This window comes from Phyllobates terribilis, unplaced genomic scaffold (assembly GCF_046119375.1).
Source record: "Phyllobates terribilis strain yellow unplaced genomic scaffold, ASM4611937v1 Scaffold_2__4_contigs__length_985480577, whole genome shotgun sequence".
NCBI lineage: Eukaryota > Metazoa > Chordata > Amphibia > Anura > Dendrobatidae > Phyllobates > Phyllobates terribilis.
In genome coordinates, this window is record NW_027362762.1 from 725,006,780 (window position 1) to 725,023,459 (window position 16,680).

Sequence of the window (16,680 nt, forward strand, 5' to 3'; positions counted from 1 at the left end):
TTTTGTACTATTGTTAACCATTTAAATGATTGTCCAACCCCTTTGAGTTTGTATAATTGGCATCTCTTTTTTCTATACATTACTCTCTGCTCTGCAAATATCATAGGTACATTTTGCTTACAATTGCGCTGTCTCAACACAGCTATATGTCATCAGAGTTTAAGACAACAATTTCTGCCTACCCCCGTTCCTTTAAAGAGGTTGTCCAGTCTAAATTGGTAAGTCTGCAGTCACTCTGTGTGACTACAGATTTAGGAATCCCCCAGCGCAGGCACTGTGCACTGCGAGGATTCGCCGGTGTCGGAGTCGGGAACGGCGGTGATGTATGCAATATAAATTTTATTGAAAGTTAATAGTTAAACATATATGTTTCACCCTTTGCTTCATCAGGGGATATGCCCCCTGAGGAAGCAAAGGGTGAAACGTGCATTGAGGCACCAGGATCACTCACCACTTTAGTCTGCAAAAATATGTAAGTTATTTTATTTTTATTGTCTATCATTTAACCCCTTAACAACATTAGACGTACTAATACACATCTGTGCCCTGGGACTTAAGAGCCAGACCCGTATTAGTACGTCATCGCGATCACACACACAGGCTGTGAGGGCGCGATCGCCGCCGGGTGTCAGCTGATTGTCACAGCTGACACCCGGTACTATGTGCAGGGAGCGGTACCGCACCGCTCCCAGCACATTAACCCCCGCAGTGCTGCAATCGAAGTCGAAAATCATAAAGTACAATATGTCACGAAAAACAATCTCAGAATCAGGGGGATCCGTTGAAGCATTTCAGAGTAATTACCTCATAAAGTGACTGGTCAGAATTGTAAAAATTGGCCCGGTCATTAACGTGCAAACCACCCTCGAGGGTTAAGTGGTTAAAGTAATAAGTACCATCAGCTCAAATAAGGCAGCACTTATTTTGCACTATGCAGATACCTATTAGATAGTCAGGAAAAGTGCAGACACTTGGGTGAGGTATAAATCTCTCTTTAAGCTATATAGCATTGTAAGACATAATTATGTTGATGTATCATGTAGTCCTCCATTGCATCTCGGTTGAACATATATTTTTAACTATTACTTTTCAATAAAGTTTATGAATTTTTAGAGACTATATGAACCTATTTTTTCTTTGGGTGGTATTTATTTTTTTTAACCAGTGTATTTTCCGCATCTACTGTAATTCTACGGTGAAAAGCCGCACAGCGTGTCGCAGGAGAGTGATACATAGCGGATTTCAAACATGTACCACAGGTGAGTTTATGCAGAGTTTAAAAGAAGCACAGTGGGCATGAGATTCCTATGAATCCCATCCACTTTGCTGGAGCTGTAAGACGGTGTGCTTTTCTTGTGCAGCGAAAAGGGGAACTTAAAACTAACAAGAACTGCAGTGTTAAGTATGGGAAATAAACAATAAATACTGTGGTTACTAGGACTACTTCTGACCCCAACATTTAATGTAGCCATGCTGTAGTCATTGATTATAGTGAAGACAGCAATGCAGAAAAATAGCAGGCAAGCATTACCTACGGATATATTACCCCATATTGGATTATTTTTAAAAGGGTTGTTTCAATGTCTTTTCTTCAGGAGCGCATGGCTTCTTCCTTAGCCGGGGTCGGTGCCCTCCTGAAGTCTGACAGTTTGGACTAGCAGCATGGCCGCTCTGCTGCTCCAAACTAGCATGGGAGAAACGCAGGGAAAATGATAATTCCAGACAGCTAAAGAGCAAATGTAAAGCATAGTAATAGCATGCTATTTACCTAGGTTACCGGCCACTCCGACTGCGGGGTGGCTGGTAACCTAGGCAACAAGCTGTACACTATAGAATTAAAAATCCAACTGTTCTCGAGTGCAGAGAGGATCTATAACAAGCACTTTGCAATTTAAATAAGAACTTCAGACACCGCCTTTAAGATCATCAATCTTACACAGCGAAGGAAGCACAGAGGGTCAGACGTCACTTCTACACATTAGGTGACTGAGCACAACCTATGTGATCAGAGCTGGTACATAAGAGGTGCAGGTGTACGCTGCGGCCATGTGTGAGTGATGCGTTTTCCCCTCACTGGCAGGCGGCCAGATGGTAGGCACAGTGTGCTGGAAATATTCATCTGGTGAGAACAGAGCCAGAACGCAGTGTTTTCTGTCAGTCACTCTCAGGTACATCAGTATGGCTCGCTAGAAATAGAGTATGACTCAGAAGAGAACATTCCCGCGGATAGAAAGAAAAAGCACAGGTTTCACAGGAGGAGCTCCGCAATGAAAGCTCTTCTAATGTGCATTACAAGTGGAAACACCTACCGTGGAAGAAGACCTCAGAATATGGCGGAGACATTCGAGAGGTCACAGATCTCCAATCCACACTATACATGAGACATGTATGCCATGCTCACACCTCCACAGGATAGGGGGCAGCTTCCCGATTGCTGGGGGTCTGACCACTGGTATACCCACTTATCTGGAGAATTGGGGCTCCAAGAGTCCCCTGTGAATGGAGCAGTGGTAAATCACAAATCCCTCAACTCCATTCATTATCAATGGGAGCGTAGAGATGGTCCAGCGAAACATTTAACTGGTATTCAACAATCCCATTAGGAATGAATGGAGCAGATACCCATAATCGGCCATTGCCCCGTTCACTAGTGGCCCCTGTTCTCAGAATCGGTGGCGGTCCAATGATTGGAAAACCACACGAATGTAAGCTGTCAATCATAGTGCCAGATCGTGAGTCCAGTGGCCATTCCGTGCATATATCCGCATATATAGTGTAGTGGCCATTCTCAAGAGCGGCAGCTCAACTACAATAAGGTTAATAGGAGGTAAACTGCAATATTTAACAACCACCACTACATAGTGTACAGGGCTGTGCTGTTACGCTTATAGCTGGCTGACAGCAGCGCTGCAAACAGCTGATCGAAGTGGGGGCCGCATATGGTATAAATATGTAAGCAGTGGTAAACCCCTTTAAGACATGCAACCACTTTTTGTCATGGGGACTGATTACATGGAAGCCCAACAATCATGAAAATTGAGGTTCCAGGGCAATTTTGGTATTTTTTTCTCATAGCACCATTTTGATCTAAATGATCAGCAGAACCAAATTCGGAGGGAGCCACAGTACTCCACACAGCGCTGCCTCCACCGTACAGGCTGCAGGGGTCAGGTCATTACCACATAGCCTGGGGGCGGCATATTCTGACCGTACCCTGGTGATTACGTGATCACTGCGCAAAACCCAGGAAAGGTCAGCAGTCACTTGGAGTCTGGTTTCAGCACATAAGAAATAAAAGTGAATGAATTCATTTTACAAAGAAAAAACCCAAGGTCGTGTGAAAAACTAACTGAATCCTATGGACCCAGAGAAACCATAAGAGAAAAAAAATAAAAGCTGTGTAGGAGGCAGAGGAGACAAAACACTGGAAAATATTATTCTGGATTATTAATAGTACTGTTTTATTCTGATTTACTGAATGTCTGGAAAATGTTAGGTACAGGGCAGGAACCCAGGCCACTGCTGGACACACAAATAACCGTAAGCAGAAGGACTGGCGGGCACAAGTGCCATGTAACTACGAGTGCCATGTAAGACATTTAGTACTGAATGGAAATATTCCCTCAAATCCATCTGTCATATACTATGCAAAAAGAAAAGTTTCCAAGCTTCTTCTACCCATTGAAAAGTAATAGACAGTCCATCCGCAAAGCACACAGATGAGTGCACAGCACCATAGTATACAAGGGGTACATGTTCTATCAATGAAAAACAGAGCCATTTACATAAAACACAGACGCCCCAATGAGGCCACGGTACCTCCTCTCCCTATACTTTAAATGGGACCCGTCATGTCCCCAAATGCTATTAATTGGCAGACATGGGGTTAATTGAGTTCCGATGCTATCAGGCCGCCTTACTGAAAGCGTGATTACTGGAGAAAGAACTTTTTACCTCCAGGGAGCCACCGGCTTTAAATCTGAGGTTTGCTTGGAGTAGTCACAGTCAACGCGCACAGCATTATGAGCACACCATGGCACTGTGATTGACAGATCACTCTGCAACGCATGTGTGCACAGCAAACTGTCAAAGTGCCATGCTTGTTTACAGCTGCCACTCACTGTGTACTGGGTGGAGCCTGAAGCTGTGCCGGCCACACCCCTATAACTGAAAGCCTGAGGCTGCCCGGAGGAATAACATTCATTTCCTCCCAGTAGCCACGCTGTTAGTAAGGCAGCCAGACAACATTGGAACACCATTAACCTGGAGATTTACCCTATTTCTGCAGGTTAATAGCATTTAGGGATAAAACAGGTTCCCTTTAATAGGAGCTGTAACCTGATGCCTCAGTGAGCAATTTGTCAAAGAGAATGAGAGTCCAATCGCTTGTATTACTGATTTAATTAAAAGTTTGTTGAAATCAGGGCTGTAAAGTCGGTAAGAAAAACCTCTGACTCCTCAATTTCCACAACACCGACTCCCTCATACATAGCTCATGTTTAAGTGATACATTTACTGTAGCACAGATTAATCTCAGCTAAAAGTCTACACCCTTAGATCAGGAATAGGACAGACATTTATAGGACATTGCATAACTTTCCCAAATTCTTATGAAAAAATATTGCCCATAAACTGCATTGAACTACTGCACCCAATTTATTAGATATTTTAGGAGTTGGAGTCGGGCCATTTTATACCGACACCATCAAAATGGACACTGACTCCGACTCCACAGCCCTGGTTGAAATGCCAGTAACCACTGTAGCAGTCCTGAGTACTAACCTGAACGGAGCCGGTCCAAGGGCAACATCTGCATGAAGTTTACATGTTCTCGCACTGTTTTCCACCCACATTGTAAACCACATATATTGGCCACCCAAAAATTCACTGTGTGTGTACAGGTGGGAGAATGAATTAAGATCTGTGTATGGCGGGCTGTTACTGATCATGCACTGGCTGACCATCCAGTAGGTATACATATCCTACACCAAGGCTGTGTGCCCACTATGCGTTTTTTAAGCGATTCCACGGCAATTACAAAAGGACCTGCGGTGATGTCATTTAGTCATGTGACGGGTCACGCGACCGCCGACGTCAGCGCAGGTCCTTTAGTCTACCGCGAGCTGCCAGTAAGCCAAGACAAGGATAACGGGGGCCATCAGAGGGTAAGTATAATATTTATTTTTTACCATTCTTTCGGTCACTATATAAATCCATGCCATTTGCATGGATTTATATAGTGTGACCAAGTTGTTAAGCATTTTCCAAGTGATGCTAAAATCGCTTGGAAAGCGCTTATCAACCCGCATGCGGAAATGCATGTGAAGAACGCGTCACATCCGCTTGTCCCTGGCAGGAAAACGCATGTACAATCCACATGTGCAACCCGCATGCGTTTTTTCTGCCAGGGATATGCAGAAATGCTCAGGAAAAACCCGGAGCATTTCTGCATCGTGGGCTCATAGCCTAACTGACAGACAATGCCAACCATCAGTGGCTTCCTCGCTTACATAAGGATTTGCTTTATCTATATTAGTTCACCCTTATTTGCCTGCATACTGATGACCTATTCATTAGCATAGGAGCAGTTCTGCAGTATCTGGCAGTGGCAGCTACACATGGAAGGTCATCATTACGCTGTGACCAGATAACCCTTCTATCCTTTAGTTTTTCTTACTTGGGGATGATACATTAGGGGCTTCACACCGAATTACTAGTGTCCCATTGTTTTATAGTCTAAAGTTTCAAGAGTATCAAGAACAATATATATTATACATGAACATATCCATCCAGGTTCAGAATCAGTAGTATTCGTATATACCATAGCACACACTATGTACCAGTCCTCGCACACAGGGTATACAGCTCCAGTATCACTATATACCAGTCCCCGCACAAAGGGTATACAGCTCCAGTATCACTATATACCAGTCCCCGCACAAAGGGTATACAGTACAGACCAAAAGTTTGGACACACCTTCTCATTTAAAGATTTTTCTGTATTTTCATGACTATGAAAATTGTACATTCACACTGAAGGCATCAAAACTATGAATTAACACATGTGGAATTATATACTTAACAAAAAAAGTGTGAAACAACTGAAAATATGTCTTATATTCTAGGTTCTTCAAAGTAGCCACCTTTTGCTTTGATGACTGCTTTGCACACTCTTGGCATTCTCTTGATGAGCTTCAAAAGGTAGAGGGTATTATAGCTCCAGTATTAGTATATGTCCTGGCACACACTATATATCAGTCCCTGCTCACAGGGTATACAGCTCCAGTATTAGTATATACCAGTCCCCGCACACAGGGTATACAGCTCCAGTATTAGTATATACCAGCCCCGCATACAGGGTATACAGCTCCAGTATTAGTATATACCAGCCCCGCACACAGGGTATACAGCTCCAGTATTAGTATATACCAGCCCCGCACACAGGGTATACAGCTCCAGTATCAGTATATACCAGTCCCCACACACAGGGTATACAGCTCCAGTATTAGTATATACCAGTCCCCACACACAGGGTATACAGCTCCAGTATTAGTATATACCAGCCCCGCACACAGGGTATACAGCTCCAGTATTAGTATATACCAGCCCCGCACACAGGGTATACAGCTCCAGTATTAGTATATACCAGCCCCGCACACAGGGTATACAGCTCCAGTATTAGTATATACCAGCCCCGCACACAGGGTATACAGCTCCAGTATTAGTATATACCAGCCCCGCACACAGGGTATACAGCTCCAGTATCCGTATATACCAGCCCCGCACACAGGGTATACAGCTCTAGTATCAGTATATACCAGCCCCGCACACAGGGTATACAGCTCCAGTATCCGTATATACCAGCCCCGCACACAGGGTATACAGCTCCAGTATCCGTATATACCAGCCCCGCACACAGGGTATACAACTCCAGTATTCGTATATACCAGCCCCGCACACAGGGTATACAGCTCCAGTATCCGTATATACCAGCCCTGCACACAGGGTATACAACTCCAGTATTCGTATATACCAGCCCCGCACACAGGGTATACAGCTCCAGTATTAGTATATACCAGTCCCCGCACACAGGGTATACAGCTCCAGTATCAGTATATACCAGCCCCGCACACAGGGTATACAGCTCCAGTATCAGTATATACCAGCCCCGCACACAGGGTATACAGCTCCAGTATCAGTATATACCAGCCCCCGCACACAGGGTATACAGCTCCAGTATCAGTATATACCAGCCCCCGCACACAGGGTATACAGCTCCAGTATATACCAGTCCCCACACACAGGGTATACAGCTCCAGTATCAGTATATACCAGCCCCGCACACAGGGTATACAGCTCCAGTATCAGTATATACCAGCCCCGCACACAGGGTATACAGCTCCAGTATCAGTATATACCAGCCCCGCACACAGGGTATACAGCTCCAGTATCCGTATATACCAGCCCCGCACACAGGGTATACAGCTCCAGTATCCGTATATACCAGCCCCGCACACAGGGTATACAGCTCCAGTATCCGTATATACCAGTCCCCACACACAGGGTATACAGCTCCAGTATCCGTATATACCAGTCCCCACACACAGGGTATATAGCTCCAGTATCAGTATATACCAGTCCCCACACACAGGGTATACAGCTCCAGTATCAGTATATACCAGCCCCCGCACACAGGGTATACAGCTCCAGTATTAGTATATAACAGTCCCCGCACACAGGGTATACAGCTCCAGTATTAGTATATATCAGTCCCCGCACACAGGGTATACAGCTCCAGTATTAGTATATATCAGTCCCCGCACACAGGGTATACAGCTCCAGTATTAGTATATATCAGTCCCCGCACACAGGGTATACAGCTCCAGTATTAGTATATATCAGTCCCCGCACACAGGGTATACAGCTCCAGTATTAGTATATATCAGTCCCCGCACACAGGGTATACAGCTCCAGTATTAGTATATATCAGTCCCCGCACACAGGGTATACAGCTCCAGTATTAGTATATATCAGTCCCCGCACACAGGGTATACAGCTCCAGTAACAGTATATACCAGCCCCTGCACACAGGGTATACAGCTCCAGTATATACCAGTCCCTGCACACAGGGTATACAGCTCCAGTATATACCAGTCCCTGCACACAGGGTATACAGCTCCAGTATATACCAGTCCCCGCACACAGGGTATACAGCTCCAGTATATACCAGTCCCCGCACACAAGGTATACAGCTCCAGTATCAGTATATACCAGTCCCCGCACACAGGGTATACAGCTACAGTATTAGTATATACCAGTCCCAGCACACAGGGTATACAGCTACAGTATTAGTATATACCAGTCCCAGCACACAGGGTATACAGCTACAGTATTAGTATATACCAGTCCCAGCACACAGGGTATACAGCTCCAGTATTAGTATATACCAGTCCCAGCACACAGGGTATACAGCTCCAGTATTAGTATATACCAGTCCCAGCACACAGGGTATACAGCTCCAGTATTAGTATATACCAGTCCCAGCACACAGGGTATACAGCTCCAGTATTAGTATATACCAGTCCCAGCACACAGGGTATACAGCTCCAGTATTAGTATATACCAGTCCCAGCACACAGGGTATACAGCTCCAGTATTAGTATATACCAGTCCCAGCACACAGGGTATACAGCTCCAGTATTAGTATATACCAGTCCCAGCACACAGGGTATACAGCTCCAGTATTAGTATATACCAGTCCCCGCACACAGGGTATACAGCTCCAGTATTAGTATATACCAGTCCACGCACACAGAGTATACAGCTCCAGTATATACCAGTCCCCGCACACAGGGTATACAGCTCCAGTATTAGTATATACCAGCCCCCGCACACAGGGTATACAGCTCCAGTATCAGTATATACCAGTCCCAGCACACAGGGTATACAGCTCCAGTATCAGTATATACCAGTCCCAGCACACAGGGTATACAGCTCCAGTATTAGTATATACCAGTCCCAGCACACAGGGTATACAGCTCCAGTATTAGTATATACCAGTCCCAGCACACAGGGTATACAGCTCCAGTATTAGTATATACCAGTCCCAGCACACAGGGTATACAGCTACAGTATTAGTATATACCAGTCCCAGCACACAGGGTATACAGCTCTAGTATTAGTATATACCAGTCCCAGCACACAGGGTATACAGCTCCAGTATTAGTATATACCAGCCCCGCACACAGGGTATACAGCTCCAGTATTAGTATATACCAGCCCCGCACACAGGGTATACAGCTCCAGTATTAGTATATACCAGCCCCGCACACAGGGTATACAGCTCCAGTATATACCAGTCCCAGCACACAGGGTATACAGCTCCAGTATTAGTATATACCAGCCCCGCACACAGGGTATACAGCTCCAGTATTAGTATATACCAGCCCCGCACACAGGGTATACAGCTCCAGTATTAGTATATACCAGCCCCGCACACAGGGTATACAGCTCCAGTATATACCAGTCCCAGCACACAGGGTATACAGCTCCAGTATTAGTATATACCAGCCCCGCACACAGGGTATACAGCTCCAGTATTAGTATATACCAGCCCCGCACACAGGGTATAAAGCTCCAGTATCAGTATATACCAGCCCCGCACACAGGGTATACAGCTCCAGTATCAGTATATACCAGCCCCGCACACAGGGTATACAGCTCCGGTGTAATCTGAGGCAGCCCCCAGCTCGGCCGCTGCTACCCAGGAGCACAGCATCCCGGCCGCCCCCTGAGCGGACCCCACGTCGCCCCCGGCCCGGGCTGTACTCACTCGTCCCTTTGTTGCAGAGCAGGACGCACAACCTCCGCTCAGGTTTCCTCCCAGCTCTCTACAATCAGGACCAGGCTGAGCCCCGGCCGCGCTCCATGTAAACCGCGCCACGATTGGCTGCAGTCAGCCGCCAGAGCAGATTGGTCCGCTGCTCCCCACACAGGACTGGGAGAGGCCGCATCCATCCATCCCTGCTCTGTCATCCGGGGCTGCAAGAGCCGCCGCGCAGGGAAACAATACTGCAACTTCTGCGTCCCCACCCCTCATCACCCGGTGTACATCTGTGATAATGGGGGTCACAGTGGGGCGACGAGGAGGCCATCAGCCTGTGCTCCGTCTCCTCCGCACCGTGTGTACTGTGTCCATGTACTGATGCGCTCAGGGTGCGGGTGTCACACATGTACTATCACCATACGGTGTTACCACTATAGAGCGAAGTTATAAGACCCCAAAATGACAGGAGATTTGGGAATAAAACTTCACTTTACTCATTTTAAATCCAGTGACATGTCAGATTACGCCTCAGACCCAACAATAACATTTACTGCATGGCCGAGTCATTCAATTCTTCACGCTGCGTTAAAAAACTTTAGAGAATCGCAAAACCATTTGCCACATTTGTCATTTTCCCCCAGCTCAGATAGTGGGAAGCCTGGTAGTGGTGACCCCCGTAGTGATGACCCCCGCCCGTCACATCCATGACAAGTGGTGGCGCTCCTTCCACCCTAGAGGAATATTCTGCCGCACACAAATCATCAAGATCCGATGCTGGCAGCTCCCTTTGTAATAGGCAACTAATGACATGCAGAATGTGCTCGATGGGAGACAAATGTACATGCTGTGCTGGGGTTTCTGTGTTTAGATGGGGTTCAGGATGTCTGTTTCCATACATCCGCAGTAGATGTTAGCTGCATTACATAGTTGACATCTGTGTGTGTAAAGGGAGAGACCTATCATTCAAGGGCAGCGCCGGACTGGAGTACCTGGGGCCCACCAGGAAAAAATCAATCTTGGGGTCCACCAGCACCATGCAGTTACCGTATATAGGAATAACATAAGTCCACAAACTCTTTCAAAATGAATCAACTTTATTAACCAATAAATAACCAATATAACGAATAAATAACAAACTAAAGAAACACTCCTGGCAAAAGAGGAACACTGTTATCTTATTCACACCAGTTTGTGATAAAGTGCCAAAACAGAACAATAACAATAAATACTTTCAAGGTACATTCTCTTAAAGTATAAGTGCCACAAATTGAACCTGCATCTATCTGGCATCCCAGCAGCCAGCATCATTGTAGCAGCACCAAACTTGGCCCACTGGGAAAACTTAAAGAATTCTGTAAGCATTTTGGAAGTTTGTATTGCATGTTTTCCTCTCCTCTATAATACAATACCATTCAGTTGTTAGTGAAAGGCCCAAAACAACAAATAAACACACACTAACAGTCAATCAGCAGCAAAATTACAAAAGTTTTTTTTTCAGAACAGAAGATGACATTGCATAGGTATTAATAATGTCATCATAGTCTAACTTCCTTGAACTGTCATACTCAATGTTCAACAGAAGGAGTGACTCTAAAAGCTTCTGTCCAATCGAAGACCTCAGACGATTTTTTACAATTTTCAGCTTTGAGAACACTCTTTCACATGAAACCTGGGTGCAAGCAAGAGTAAGAAGTGTCTTGTAAACTGCAAAAATGTTTGCGTAAGCAGCAGAATGTAAATTGTAGTCATATAAAAGTCTGTAGCAGCAGGAAAGACAGTTTTTTTGCGGGACGAGTTGTACTTTCAGATGCAATCATTTATTTTACCATATAGTGTACAGGGAAATGGCAACAAAAATACCAAGTGCAGTAAAATTGCAAAAAAAGTGCAATTACACGTTTGTTTATTGGATTTTTAGGCACCATGTTCACTATATGGTAAAACCGACGTGACAGTGTGATGCCTCGGGTCAGTACAAGTTCGTAGATACCAAACGTATACCTTTACTGGTATCTAAGTGGTGAAAACAAATTCACAAGTTTGAAAAAAAAGTCACACTTTTTGCGCCATGTTCTGCGCACCGTAGTGTTCTCATTTTTTTGGATCTGGGGCTGTGTGACGGCTTATTTTTTGCGTCTTGAGCTGACGTGCATCTCTGCTCGTGAGTAGTAGTCACAACACAGGGAGAGGTTAAACATCCAAGTATTTAATATGTATTGCAAATAAAGAATGTTCCCATTCTTAATATCCAAAAAACAAATGACTGACAACAATCCACTATACCTAGACTAATTACACCATATAGAAGAGAGAAATACCGCCACACCATGACCAGAACACATACCACCACATAGTGATCAAATACTACCAAGTACCAGGTATATATACTGCCACACCATGAGAAGACCACATATTACCACCACATAGTGACTGTCCGAATAATACCACATACAAGGGACAAATACCGCCACGCCATGACCATGGCACATAATGGCACCAAATAGTGACTGATAATGAAAATGTAAAAAAGCTCTGTATATAGAGTCAGTGTACAGATAATGTAGAGATTATCAGTGACATTATACACTGGAGCTCTGTGTATATAGTTTCAGTGTAGAGGTAATACAGTGATCACCAGTGACATTATGCACAGGAGCTCTGTATATAGTGTCAGTGTGTGTGTATAGGTAATACAGTGATCACCAGTGACATTACACACAGGAGCTCTGTATATAGTGTCAGTGTGTGTGTATAGGTAATACAGTGATCACCAGTGACATTACACACAGGAGCTCTGTATATAGTGTCAGTGTGTGTGTATAGGTAATACAGTGATCACCAGTGACATTACACACAGGAGCTCTGTATATAGTGTCAGTGTGTGTGATGTCTCTAGGTGAAGTTCTTTATCTGCAGACCGATATATCACATCTTCTATACAGGACTTATCTCTGCAGAAAATAACATGGTTAGCTATAACTGATCACTTCCAGAGCACAATCCACACTTTTCCCAAGATTTCTACACTGCATGAAATAACAAAAAAAGAAACCTAGTGCCGCACTACACAGTAACAGTGCTCCAGTGTCATTCTGTGCCTGCTCATCTCTGTCAGCAGACATAATTGTCTGATAACAAAGATGTAGCAGAGCTGAAGACAGAAGACCTATGGATTACGTTGGAGTGAGGATTTTTCTTTATTAAAGATGGAGTCCCTAAATGTGTTTTATTTTTAATTAAAAAAAAAATGTCTGTCTTTTTTTCCTGTTTACTAGAAATTCATGGTGGCTATGTCTAATTTGGCGTGACACCATGAATTTCGGGCTTAGTGCCAGCTGATAATACAAAGCTGACCTGGTACTAACCCTATTATTACCCCGGTTGCCACTCACCACCAGGGCCGCTGGAAGAGCCGGGTAAGGCACCTGGAAATGGTGCTATGATGAATGCGCCATTTTCAGGGGTGGCTGTGGGCTGCGATTTTCAGCATGGGGGGCCAAGAACGCTTGGGCCTTACCATGCTGCAAATCCCAGCCCCCAGCTGGCTTGTTTTATCTGGCTGGCAATCAACATATGGCGGGAGCTGGGCAATGGGCATGATTATCAAATAATATATACCTGACAGGAGCCCATAGATTCTGCTGGCTCCAATAATATATACCTGACAGGAGCCCATACATTCTCCTGCCTCCAATAATATATACCTGACAGGAGCCCATACATTCTCCTACCTCCAATAATATATACCTGACAGGAGCCCATACATTCTCCTGCCTCCAATAATATATACCTGACAGGAGCCCATACACTCTGCTGCCTCCAATAATATATACCTGACAGGAGCCCATACATTCTCCTGTCTCCAATAATATATACCTGACAGAAGTCCATAGATTCTGCTGCCTCCAATAATATATACCTGACAGGAGCCCATACATTCTGCTGCCTCCAATAATATATACCTGACAGGAGCCCATACATTCTCCTGTCTCCAATAATATATACCTGACAGAAGTCCATAGATTCTGCTGCCTCCAATAATATATACCTGACAGGAGCCCATACATTCTGCTGGCTCCAATAATATATACCTGACAGGAGCCCATAGATTCTGCTGCCTCCAATAACATATACCTGACAGGAGCCCATAGATTCTCCTGTCTCCAATAATATATACCTGACAGGAGCCCATACACTTTCCTGCCTCAAAATATATACCTGACAGGAGCCCATACATTCTGCTGCCTCCAATTATATATACTTATATATTATATATATTTACTTTCAGTTATTTGGGTATTTTTCTGGTCTTTGGTTTCTCTCTGTTTAATGGCCTTGTGTGTACATGCATTTACATTTTGCATGCACATCAACTTACGTTTCAGTTCAGACCTTCAGGTTTTTCCTTTGCAGTCAGTATGCTTTAGTGCATATAAAAGGGTGTGGCCGCCCTTTGTCTGGGCTGAGACGCTCATTCTGCCCCGGTCTTATGCTCACACTAGGGATCCAGTCTCTCTGCCCTTGTCCATATGTATGTCACTTGACAAATGGTAAGGTTTTTAATATTAGAGTTAGGACTGTCCCATAAGGGTTGCCGTGAAGTGGCGGGATGGCTTTCACATTATTTTGATCAAAATTATGTTAACTAAATCCCCTTTATTATGTATTATTTTTGCACTGTGCGATTTATACATTTACTTTCAGTTATTTGGGTATTTTTCTGGTCTTTGGTTGCCTCCAATAATATATACCTGACAGGAGCCCATAGATTCTCCTGCCTCCAATAATATATACCTGACAGGAGCCCATAGATTCTCCTGCCTCCAATAATATATACCTAACAGGAGCCCATACATTCTCCTGCCTCCAATAATATATACCTAACAGGAGCCCATTCATTCTCCTGCCTCCAATAATATATACCTGACAGGAGCCCCTAGATTCTGCTGCCTCCAATAATATATACCTAACAGGAGCCCATACATTCTGCTGCCTCCAATAACATATACCTGACAGGAGCCCATACATTCTCCTGCCTCCAATAATATATACCTGACAGGAGCCCATACATTCTCCTGCCTCCAATAATATATACCTGACAGGAGCCCATACATTCTCCTGCCTCCAATAATATATACCTGACAGGAGCCCATAGATTCTCCTGCCTCCAATAATATATACCTGACAGGAGCCCATACATTCTGCTGCCTCCAATAATATATACCTGACAGGAGCCCATAGATTCTGCTGCCTCCAATAATATATACCTGACAGGAGCCCATAGATTCTGCTGCCTCCAATAATATATACCTGACAGGAGCCCATAGATTCTGCTGCCTCCAATAATATATACCTGACAGGAGCCCATAGATTCTGCTGCTTCCAATAATATATACCTGGTAGGAGCCCATACATTCTCCTGCCTCCAATAATATATACCTGACAGGAGCCCATACATTCTGCTGCCTCCAATAATATATAACTGACTGGAGCCCATACATTCTCCTGCCTCCAATAATATACACCTGACAGGAGCCCATAGATTCTGCTGCCTCCAATAATATATACCTGACAGGAGCCCATAGATTCTGCTGCCTCCAATAATATATACCTGACAGGAGCCCATAGATTCTGCTGCCTCCAATAATATATACCTGGTAGGAGCCCATACATTCTCCTGCCTCCAATAATATATACCTGACAGGAGCCCATACATTCTGCTGCCTCCAATAATATATACCTGACAGGAGCCCATACATTCTCCTGCCTCCAATAATATATACCTGACTGGAGCCCATACATTCTCCTGCCTCCAATAATATACACCTGACAGGAGCCCATAGATTCTGCTGCCTCCAATAATATATACCTGACAGGAGCCCATAGATTCTGCTGCCTCCAATAATATATACCTGACAGGAGCCCATAGATTCTGCTGCCTCCAATGATATATACCTGGTAGGAGCCCATACATTCTCCTGCCTCCAATAATATATACCTGACAGGAGCCCATACATTCTGCTGCCTCCAATAATATATACCTGACAGGAGCCCATACATTCTCCTGCCTCCAATAATATATACCTGACTGGAGCCCATACATTCTCCTGCCTCCAATAATATACACCTGACAGGAGCCCATAGATTCTGCTGCCTCCAATAATATATACCTGACAGGAGCCCATACATTCTCCTGCCTCCAATAATATATACCTGGTAGGAGCCCATACATTCTCCTGCCTCCAATAATATATACCTGGTAGGAGCCCATACATTCTCCTGCCTCCAATAATATATGCCTAACAGGAGCCCATACATTCTGCTGCCTCCAATAACATATACCTGACAGGAGCCCATACATTCTCCTGCCTCCAATAATATATACCTGACAGGAGCCCATACATTCTGCTGGCTCCAATAATATATACCTGACAGGAGCCCATAGATTCTCCTGCCTCCAATAATATATACCTGACAGGAGCCCATACATTCTGCTGCCTCCAATAATATATACCTGGTAGGAGCCCATACATTCTCCTGCCTCCAATAATATATACCTGACAGGAGCCCATACATTCTGCTGTCTCCAATAATATATACCTGACAGGAGCCCATACATTCTCCTGCCTCCAATAATATATACCTGACTGGAGCCCATACATTCTCCTGCCTCCAATAATATACACCTGACAGGAGCCCATAGATTCTGCTGCCTCCAATAATATATACCTGACAGGAGCCCATACATTCTCCTACCTCCAATAATATATACCTGGTAGGAGCCCATACATTCTCCTGCCTCCAATAATATATACCTGGTAGGAGCCCATACATTCTCCTGCCTCCAATAATAT

The 16,680-nt window shown here is 44.5% G+C and overlaps 1 protein-coding gene across 1 annotated transcript in view; it reads right to left on the reverse strand.

Moving 5' to 3' along the window:
• CTTNBP2NL (CTTNBP2 N-terminal like) overlaps positions 1-10,079 on the reverse strand; it is a 79,958-nt gene extending 69,879 nt beyond the window's left edge. The window contains exon 1 of the mRNA XM_073667187.1: positions 9,833-10,079. The gene's annotated coding sequence lies outside the window, so the exon portion shown is untranslated. The remainder of the gene's footprint in view (positions 1-9,832) is intronic.
• Positions 10,080-16,680: the final 6,601 nt, after the last annotated feature.